We start from the raw sequence: 11,031 nt of genomic DNA, 5'->3' as shown, positions 1-11,031 counted from the left end.
TCCTACCCACCCCCACTCCCCTACCCCCCCACCCCCGCTTGCCCCTAATGTGGGCCTGCCATACAGAAGAAAAATCTCACCAATCTCTAAACTTGCCCCAAGATGAGGCCACATATCCCTCCAAGTGCATGCCACCGTGGAAAGCAAACCCCTCCCCTGGAAACCCTATATAAACCGTGTTCTCTGCTCAGTTCTCTGCTGCTTTTTGCCTGAGCAGACCCAGCCAGCCTCTTGGGTTTTTCCCTCCCAATAAATAATCTCTCTCTCTCTCTCTCTCTCTCTCTCTCTCTCTCTCTCTCTCTCTCTGTCTCCTCCCTCCCTCCCTCCCTCCCTCCTCCCTCCCTCCCTCCCTCCCTCCCTCCGACTCATCTCTCAGTAGTCTCAAACTCACAGAGATCCGCCTGCCTCTGCATCCCAAATGCTGAGATTAAAAGTATCATCACCGCCTGACCCAATAAATTTCTTGTGTGAAGTTTGTTGTGTGCAGTGTGACTTTCTGGCATTCCTTGGCTCCCAACTGCCAGGATACCTTTCCCTTTAGAGCTGTTAACACTTAGATTGCTGCTGTGACTTGGGTAGGATCTCCTGGTGTTTGTACTCCCCTCAGGGTCTGCACTGGGCTGGTACTCTATCCCTCATCTCCAGTCCACTACAACAGACCTTCTGGCTCACCAGTCATTCGGCAACCCATCTACCGGTAGCAATTAGGTTCCCCTTTTCAGTGTAAACCTTTCTCTTGAGTCCAAGGAAGTGACCATTGAGTGTATAGCACTCCTCTGGTGTTCTTGGAGGCAAGGTATCCCCAGCCATGGTCTTTAGGGTATGGCTGGCCCTCTTCACCTGACCCCATCCCCCACCCTTGGAGCTGCATTCCTTAGGCACAACTGAGCTATTGCTCCCCTTCCTGTCCTCTTCTGCCTTCCCTTCAGAGTTGCTGTAATCCCTCAGCTCCTCTAGGCCCTTTTGGCTTTTGTGACTCCCATTTTCTGACTCTTTCCTGTGGATGAGACGCCCCCCCCCCCCCCAGCTTGGTTTTTGCCCTGGCCTTCTGACCTCTACAAAGCCCTGGTACCTCTACAGAGGTGCTCAGTCTCTCCTCTGGCTTAGCCAGGCTAAGCTCCCAACCCCTGTTGAGTGTGGTGACAACCCTTGAACAACTTGGTTCTCATTTGGTCCTCCTTGAGTCCTGGAGAGACATGTGACTGCAGGCTGCAATGACATTTTTCTTTACCCCTCTCATCATGGGAACAATATCTCCCATATCCTTTGATTCCTTCCTGGGATGCCTTTAGAAAACTTTCAACCTTTCCACTTGGCACCTGACCTGAAGGGCCCTAAATTTATTCACCTTTCCAATCAAATTTGTCCTGGGTACCCCTTAGACAGTCAATCCAAATGGCTGCCTGCCTAATGGCATACTAGATTCTAATATTTGGAACCTTTACAAATACTGCAAACATTTGGGGAGATGGAAAGATTTCCCATTCCCTACATTCTAGCTTTCTCTTATCCCTGCTCCAAGCCCTCTCTATTCTTCCTGTACCCCCACCTAACTCCTAGCTATGACGCCTAAACCACTCATCTGGATCCAGCTAGTGAGCCTCCTTGCTATTGGCTTCAGCCCACAGCTCTTTCTCCTCTAGCCTCTCCAGTCTCCCTTCTCCCACTCCAGTGACAGGCCACCCTAATCAAATCTCCCTGGCTCTCACTTTCAGCCACCAGCAGTCCTTAGCCCCCACTACTCATTCCCGCTCTGCCATGGGACCCTCTCCCCATATACCTCCCTCTACCTGGCCTAATTTGGCCCAAGTTCTCCCTTTATGGGAGGTTACTGGGGTGGAGGCCCAGTAACTTAGGGTACACATCCCTTTCTGATTAAGTGATCTCTCTCCAATCACTTTCAATAGTTTGAGTATATCTCCCAATCTGACAATCTCACCTTCCATGACATTTACACGATTCTCACCAGTAACCTTCCCTGAGGAGTGCAGGCGAGTCTGGAACCAGGCTAGGGCAGATGCAGATGAAATCCACCAAACTAATGCTGCCCACTCTGTTGGGGCTGAGGTGTTGTTACCTTTCAGGGCCCTGAATGGAACTATAATACTGCTGAGGGCCTTCTAGCTAGAGACCAATTTATAACTTGCCTTCTGGCCAGTCTCCACAAGGCTGCCTTTAAAGTGCTAATTTTTAAAAAATCCAAGAGGTCATCCAGGACAAACAAGAAAAATGGACTCAATTCCTAGATTGTCTTCTGAAGGCCCTCTTAAAATACATCAATCTGGATCCTGAGACCCCAGATAGAAAAGAACTTCTCACGACCTACTAGATAATTGGGCCAAAACTAAATGTCTAAAGAAAGGACTCCTGACTCCACAGGCAGAAGTCTTAGCTGTGGCCTTCAAGGTGCAACATAGGGGAGATGAAAAAGCCCCAAACAAAAATACCTGGTGCTAGCAAAGGCATTTTGACTGGCCATAGAAACTGCCCAGGCTCCCTGGCCTCCCAAAACCTGAGAACCTCTGGGGTCCGTTTCAAATGCGGTCAGAAGGGTTACTGGGTCCAGGCCTGTCCAAATCCTGTAAACCTGAGCCATGTCCAAGGTGTCATCAAAAAGGGCATTGGAGTGTTGACTGCCTCTGTGTCCCTTGTGGTATGAGGACATCAAGCCTAGATTGCCCTTCAGCCAACTTCCTAGGTCTCACAATGAATGATGGGGCCTGGGCTCCCTTGGCCCCACTGACCATCTCTGACAGGAAATGTCAGTTAAATACCACAGCATCAGGGCAACCTATCTCCTTCCTTTTAGACACTGGGGCTACCTACTTATCCTGACAGTGTTTTAGGGATGCATCTCTCCTTCCCCTGTTGTCAGGGTAGGGGGACAGCCTTACCAACTATAACAAACCTTATCACTTAGTTGTATCTTTAGGGATATGCAACTTAGCCACTCCTTCCTAGTAGTACCAACCTGTTCTGTCCCTTGCTGGGAAGGGACCTTTTAGCCAGAGTGGGAACCTCTATTTCTTTTGCTTTCCCATTCCACTCGACCCCAGGCTTGCTGACCCTTCTCTTCCTCCTCTTCCTCCAAATCACACAATCCAACATACCTTTTCCCTTGCTAGCCTCCTAGGTGCATCCCCAGGTATGGGACATCCAAAACCCTGCCTATAGACAAATGAAATCCTCATCATCCAACTACAAAATCCTACCACTCCCATCCAGTGCAAAAGCAGACGCCACCCACCCACCTGGTCCTGGTTGTTTGGAACATCCTGTCTGTCTGCTGTCTATCTGTCTGTTTTCTGGTGTGTCCATAAGTCTTGTAACAAACATGGAAGAAGACATGGAAATGGGTCAGGCCCAGCTGAATGTATGAGTGATGGTGGCCACTGCATGTTTTGTTTCTGACTGGTCTCCTTTGAGTGTGTGAGCTTTCTATATTCTGTATTTATTGGTTTTGTTTTGCCTTCTCTGCCAGCCACCACCACTAATGGCACTTGCCATGGCTACTTGGAGGGCCAGGACTTAGAATTTACTTCTGGGCTTTCTGGTCACTGGATTCAGTTTAGCAGGGATTCAACCGTCTTTTGAGTGTGGATGATATTAAAATTGTTCTGCTTTATTGGAAAGTTAGCTCTGCAGTTGGGTTATGACTCTCTCCTCTAGACCCAAGCATTGTTTAAAGGTTTACTCCAAAGTCTCTGTCCCGTGTTAGGTGGGCCACCTGACTGAAAGAGGGAAGAGATCAAAACAAAACAAAACAAAAGGATTTAAAGGAACTTGATTTGCAATGATTGCTTTCAGTAATAACTACTCATGCCTCTGGTACATGGTTGGATGGAGAATGTGAAAGCTTAAACAAATTCTGAGGGTCTAAGAAAGTATTGTAAAGGTCTGGGAATGTGAATGCTTCAGTTAGCAATGAGATACTAAGAAAGTGTCTGAACCTGTGAAAGCTAGTGTTTTAAGATATGCATGTTATAAAGGTTAAGAAAGTGATCTCCTATAAAGAAAAATGTTTCAGATTTCTTTCACCCTTCATGCTATTGTTAATATTAAGATTTCAAAGATTTAGGAAACCTATATTTAATTGTTCAACCAGACCACTTGCATTGTGGGAGCTGGAGTCTGCTCGCCAGCAGTTGCCAAAAGGAGGTACTTGTCCCTGTAACAGCTGCTTTAACTTCTAAAACACCTGTTCCCTATGTTTGCTTTCTCTATGATCAAACTAGAAATTACTGCCGACATTGACCAGAGGCTTATGGAGGCTGTCTTTATTGGCCCTGTAGGAGACATGATGCATATTCAGGAAGGCATTCTACCATTTATGCCGATGGAGGATCTTTTGTATCCTAATTAAGGACCCATGGCACTCCAGATGGGAGATGGGGGTCATTAGTAAACTTTACTTTAGCATTTATCATGGTTGCACATCAGGCATGAATACAATACAGAGGATACACATCCCACTCTCAACCCCTAGGTGTAGACACAATAGAAGTGCTCCAAAGCTCCTCAATGGTCCTTACATCCCTAATAGTACCCCTCCTAGATGATTTGATCCTGCCTCCCTCTTGTTTCAGACCTTAACCTCCAAGTTACTGAATAAACACCCTGCCAGGTCACCTTAGAGAGTGCTGGTTGTGTGTCCCTCTGGGTCAAACTCATGACTACCATTTGTGGCCTTACCTATTGTCTTATTAGATTCTCTCACCTTGACACTTATTAATTGCTCCTAGTTAAATATCACTAGCATCCTGTATCTCTCCCACATCTCTCTTTGGTATCGCAGACATGCTTCCAGGGCACACTGGATTCTGCAGACTGCAATAACACCTCAGTCCTTAGCACTACCACCCAGCCTCTATACCCAAACATTCTCAATGCCTTGATTCTCTGTGGCACTCAGTTTACCACTACCTACACACGGGGTAGTCTGGGACTTGTGCCCTGGTGTTCCTTTTTCCAAAACTAGGGGTGGCACCTAGTGAAGAACCCTTGCTGATTCCCATCACAGGGTTATAGCAACATGGTGTGATAAACGAGTTGTTCAGGTCATACCCTTTCTAGCAGATCCTAGATACGGGTGTTGCCACTGGAACAGTGGGACTGACTAGTTCCCTAGCTATACCGTTGATGTACCTCTCAGTTCATCCAGCTTCTCCAATGTGTGGCTCAGACCATCCTTATCTTCCAGGGCCAAATAGAAAGCTCCATACCACCACTCCCCCAAGAAACCCTATGTAAACCTTGTCTTCTGCTCAGTTCTCTGCTGCTTTTCCCCCAAGTAGAGGCAGCTACTCTCCTGGAGTTCCCCCTCCCAATAAACCTCTTGTGTGAGGTTTGTTATGTGGTGTGACTCTGAAGTTAGTCTCCTTCCTTGCCTGCTAGGGGACAGTACTGGTGCAAAGAGTTTTAGAGCTTCAAGGTGTCCATAGGTTCAGCATGAGTAAATGTGGGGTGGTGGGAAAGCCAGTCATTTCGGCTATTTCTCCAGGTTGATCTTCATTTCCTTTGCTAAGTGTCATACTGTTCCTGCCTAAAGAGACAGCATTTGGAGAAGTCAAGGTAACAAGTTGGAGGAAATGGCTACTGGCTTCTTACACATTGCCACTAGGTGTTACAGGTTAATGAGCTGGCTCCAGTTTGAGAGCGGAGAGGAAACCAAGAGGGAGTTCTCACCATGAGCCAGATACACCTTTTCCTTCATGAGGATTTACTTGCCTAGGAGTGCATATGTGTGAGGTGTGAGCCTGGAAGCTGGGACAGGGCATAGGTGGCCTCTGTCACTCCACATATTCCTTGGGGGCAGGGTCTTTCCCTGAACCTAGGACTTATACTTAATTGGATAGACTAGAAGCCAGCAAGTACCCAGAGATCTTGTCTCTGCTTCTAGAGCTGTGCTTACAAGCCTGTGCTAGTTACGTGGTGGCTGTGCTCTGAATCTGGTTGCACAGCAAGCTCACTGCCATTGAGCCATTTCTTCAGCCTCTTTTCATTCTTTAGTCACCACACTACTCCAAAATCATTTAACAGTTTTTTTATTGAACATTTTTTTTTATGAAACTTAAGTTAGCAACTCAAACAGCAGTTTTAAAAATGAACATTCTAAAGCTACAACAAAGGTAACACTGATTTGATACTCGTGATAAGAAATGGTGGTAGGCGCTTATTCAAAGTCTTTGTTTTCCATAGAGCAGAACGCTTTGTATGTATAGTAAAATTGCTGCAGTTTTGAGTCTGAGCTAAAGTGCACCAGGCAGCATTTGCTGTCCTGTGGCACAGTGGAGCGCGTAGTGCATAATGCATGTGTTCGCAGTCAGAACCAAGGCTTAGGTGACGTTGCACAAAGCAATACAGGAACACAGCCAGAAACATCTTAGATTCATTGTATGTTTGGTTTGGAATTAAGTTTTGGTCATTGTGAATCCAGAAACCTGTTAATGTTTGGCAGAGTTTGAACAGCCCCACATTCCATTTATTCTCCCATGAGTGAACTGGTCTTCCTGATGGTTCACATCCTCACCAGCACTTGTGGTCATTGTTTCAGCCAACTTGACTTAGTGGAAATGGACGCTCCAGGTAAATTTGCTTTTGCCTTACTCCAGTGGTTAAGGATGTTGACCACTTCTTCAAATGTTTCCTGACCACCGGTGTTTCTTCCCTTGAGAACTGTCTGCTCAGCTCACTTGTTGGTTGGGTGGTGGTGTTAAGTTTTTTTGTTGTCCTTAACCTATACTAGACATTAACCCCTGTCCTTAGGGATAGTTGGCATAGGATCCCTCCCGTGCTGCCGGCTGTCTTCACTCTTCCAGTCATTTCCTCTGCTGTGGAGAAGCGCTTTAATTTCATGCAATCCCATTTTTCAGTTCTTGAGACTCCTTCCTGTGTCATTAGAGTCTTTTTTTTGGCAAGTTCTTGCCTGTGCGTGTGTTTTGCGCATGCTTCCTCAAGCGCTTTGACATCTCACAGGACGCATTATAAAGTAACATTTGTGCACCGTGAGCGATACGGACGTAGTTTCATTATCTTTCGTGTGAATATCCAGCTTTCCTAACACCATTTGTTCAAGAGCCACACCCCATTTATTTCTGACACCTTGCTAAAGATTAAGTGACTCAAGCTAGGTGGGGTTGGTGTGCGTTTGTTGAAACTTATATTGTGGTCTGTTTTGGAATGTTCTGCGGACTGTTTAGAGAATATGTATCCCATATCTGTTGGATAGGACATCTTGTGGATCTGTTGAGTGTATGTGACCTATGGTGCAATTTAACTCTGGGGTCTTTGTTAATTTTTACTTTGGATGACCTATCTAGTAGGTGGACCTTGCTTCTCAATCCAGTCAGCATCTGCATCTCTTGGCAAGTCGAGCCATTTACACTTAAGGTTATTCTTGAGGAATGTTTACTAGTTGCTTTAATTTTCTTGTCTGTTTTTCTGGTTGGTTGGGTTTAGTTAGTTATTCTCCCCCCCAACCCCCTGTTGTGTTAGGGGTTTGCTGGTTTACGGTGTAGACGTGATGAATTCCTTATGTAGTGCTCCTCTGTGTGTATGCTCCTTTATGTATCCTCTGAAGTGCAGGCCTAGTGGCCATGAACTGCCCTAGTTTGTGCTTGCCTTGACATGTCCTTGTTTTTCTCTCAGGTAAAAGGTAATTGCCCTCTGGGCACAGTCGGCAGAGTGTCAGTCGCATGTAGTTATAAGCAGCAGCTTTGCTGGACATTCAGCTTACGTTGATAGTTACTGACTTTCAAGGCTTGAACCATTGTTCCATGCTTCCCTGGTTTTTATAGTTGCTGGTTATAAATCTGATATTATATTTTCTTTTGTCCATGACTTACTGTTTTTCTCTTGCAGCTTTTAATATTGTTGGCACAGGTTTATGGGCCCTCGAAAATTGGAGATTGCCAGTTAGATGTGCAGGGAGGGGAAGGAAGTTGTGTGGACTCTTGCCTTTTCCATGGCTTGTGGTGGTACTGAGCCTCCACAGGACCAGCATCTGATGGTTGCTAGAGCTGTCTTCACTTTGGTAGCGTCCCTTCTCCATCAGATTCTGTTCTGAAACTCTCCAGATCCTGCCTGCTGGGTTCCTAATGTCACAGCTGAAGGGTTCTTTCAAGTTTTTTAGAGTGGGGAAGTAGTCAGAATGTTGTAATATGTACAAGTGGAAGACCTGACTTCCTGTATCCAAATCTCTTAAATATTGGCCTTCCTGCTGGAGGGGTCAGCTGTGGGTGCCAAGTATTCCACAAGCTTCCGCTTTGTCAGGCTTCACAGCCCTTTTGGCCTTGGGCTTGGGCTGTCAAAACTCAGGGTTCTTCTCAATTGATGGAGTCTGCTCCCTGGCACTAAGATCAAGGCCACCTTTTCCTCTTACTGACCTGAGCTGAGTCTCCTGCCACCGGCACTTGTTGGCTTGTCAGTGTGAAGCCCTGCATTCCCCACACATCTTCCTCCCAGGGCTGTTTTACCTAACAGCTGTGACAGCTTAGATTCCATCTCCCTGGCCTTTTGTGGCTCCTTGTTCCAGGCCCCCAGGGTAGCTCTTTTTTTTTTTTTTTTTTTTTTTAAAGTAGGCTCCTGGCCACAGAATGGATTCCTCTTCACTTGTAGACCCTTTGGCCAGAGGAATTATGGTCTCATCAAAACTCACAATAGGACCTGAGGCTTATAGCACTGTCTGGCTTTCCTTTTGAATGACCTTCTGCTTCTGCCCTGTTAGGGAGCCATGTCTGGAGTTGTGCTTAGCTTGCTTGCTTCCCTTTGGCTCATCCATCTTTTTCTCTACGCGTCTCGGCTGGCACTACCTTTGTGATTTTCCCCAAGTCTCACCTTTCTTTGGAATAGTCTGTTTTTACTCATTGTGACTTTTCACTGGGCCCTGTGAAGGCAGCTTCTTGTCCACTATTTTACCCAGCTACCCCAAGTTTTTATTACTACATTTATCTGTGTGTGTGGTATGTGTGTGCCACAGTGTACCTGTGGAGGTCAGAGTCCTTTCACCATGTAGCTCTCAGATAAAACTCAGGTTATCAGGCTTGGTGGCAAGTACCTCTGCCTGCTTAGACATCTCACTGGCCCATGTGTGGCATCTCTGATCCAGATTAAAGATGCTCCATCAGTGCCATCCCTGAACACTCCTGAATACAAGACATTCTTTGTCCCAGGCATTGTGGATGAAGGGTGATGAGCACTTTATCTGGCAGGACTCCAGTGCCCACTCAGGTCTTGCCGTCAACAATGTTGCAGACACTGTAGCTGTGCTGGTAGTTCTTGGAGATCCAGCATGCAGTCCATCTGATTGTCCACTCAGACACTGAGTGTCCACTCAGATATGGTATTCCTGGGTCATACAGTGAGTCTGCTTCACTTTCTCATTATTGTTTTCCATAGTAGGCCTACTATTTTACTTTTCCCCTAGTGGTACACAGAGTTCAACTTACAGTTATCGTCACTGAGATGTGTGTGTGTGTGTGTGTGTGTGTGTGTGTGTGTGTGTGTGTGTGTGTGAGAGAGAGAGAGAGAGAGAGAGAGAGAGAGAGAGAGAGAGAGAGAGAGAGTCAGTTCACTCCTTCTACCATGTGGATTCTGGGAATTGAACTTGATCAGCAGGCCTGACAACAGGTACTTTTGCCTGCTGAGCCATCTCATCAGCCAGGATGTGTTTTTAATAAAGAAAGGGAAAATGTAAATGTCTCTGGTAACTACACAGCAGGAGCCCCATAGTGGAGCTATATGTAATTTTGTAATTGGATCGTTAGGTATGTTTCCAATGTCCATAGTGTTGTTTCTCTCTGTCTCCCTCCTTGACTCCCTCCTTTCGTCCCTCACCTGTTTCTGTCTTACCCCATTCCAGAGTGACTTGATGTGTTATAGCAGAGTTGATTACAACCGGCTAGAGATACGGCTCAAGATAGTGCCTACCTAGCATGCATGCACCTAGATTTGATCCACAGTCTCACTGGGGCTAGGAGAAAAGAACCGATTAAGCTGGAAGAGAAAGAGGGGGACAAGATTAAAAGATATTTATTGAAAGGGGGAGGGAGCATAGGAGAAAATGAGAGAGTATGAGTCTTATAAGACTCAACACACATGTGCACACACACTAGACTTCCAGGAAGCATCAGGGAGTAGGGCACTGCATGCTTCCAGGTACTTCAGTTCCTAAACTGCCCTTCGCAGCTGCTGCATGAGTTCCTGCTGCTGCTGCTGGAGCTGAGCAGTGAGGATCGGTGGATGGGGTGGTGTCCTGGGTGATGGGCTGAGAAAACCAAGTAGACAGATGTCCAGGTCTGAGTAGAGCCTGGCCCTGGTACCTCGGGTTGGGTATCTGCCCTTTTTGGGCTGGATCTATAGCAAGACTGGGAGTTTCAACCTGTTGATACCTCAGAATTACTATTTTTTTTTTTTTAAAAGAAGATTATTCTGGATTGAAGCTAGGGCCTCCTGCATAGTTGGCAAGCACCCACTTGTAACTCTACAGAGCCCTGTTACAAGGTGCTTTACCATAAAAGAGGTTGTACTTGATAGTTGTAACAAAATGGACACATTCACTTGGTGCTGTATCTCTTGGGGAAATAAAACCACAGAATCCACAAACTTGAATAGCAAGTTTGTTGCATACAGGAGGTATCTATCTATCTATCTATCTATCTATCTATCTATCTATCTATCTATCTATCTTTTTATCTATATCTATCTATCTCTTTATCTATATCTATCTATCTATCTCTTTATCTATCTATATCTATATATCTATCTATCTATCTATCTGTCTGTCTATCTATATCTACCCATCTGTCTGTCTCTATCTGTCTGTGTGTGTTTGTGTACATTTGTTGCTTCTTAGTGTGTCCAGAGGATTTTACCCAGGGTCTTGTATTCTGTGCAGGGACTCTAAGCAACATCCCAGGCAAAATCATATCCCTTACCTTACTGTTTTGTTTGTTTGTTTGCTTGCTTGCTTTTTGTTTTTAAGATAGTGTCTCTCCATATAACTCAGGCTGGCCTTAAAATTGACATGGAGCC

The sequence above is a fragment of the Cricetulus griseus genome, assembly GCF_003668045.3.
Source record: "Cricetulus griseus strain 17A/GY chromosome 1 unlocalized genomic scaffold, alternate assembly CriGri-PICRH-1.0 chr1_1, whole genome shotgun sequence".
NCBI classification, from domain to species: domain Eukaryota; kingdom Metazoa; phylum Chordata; class Mammalia; order Rodentia; family Cricetidae; genus Cricetulus; species Cricetulus griseus.
This window is presented reverse-complemented; position numbering follows the sequence as displayed.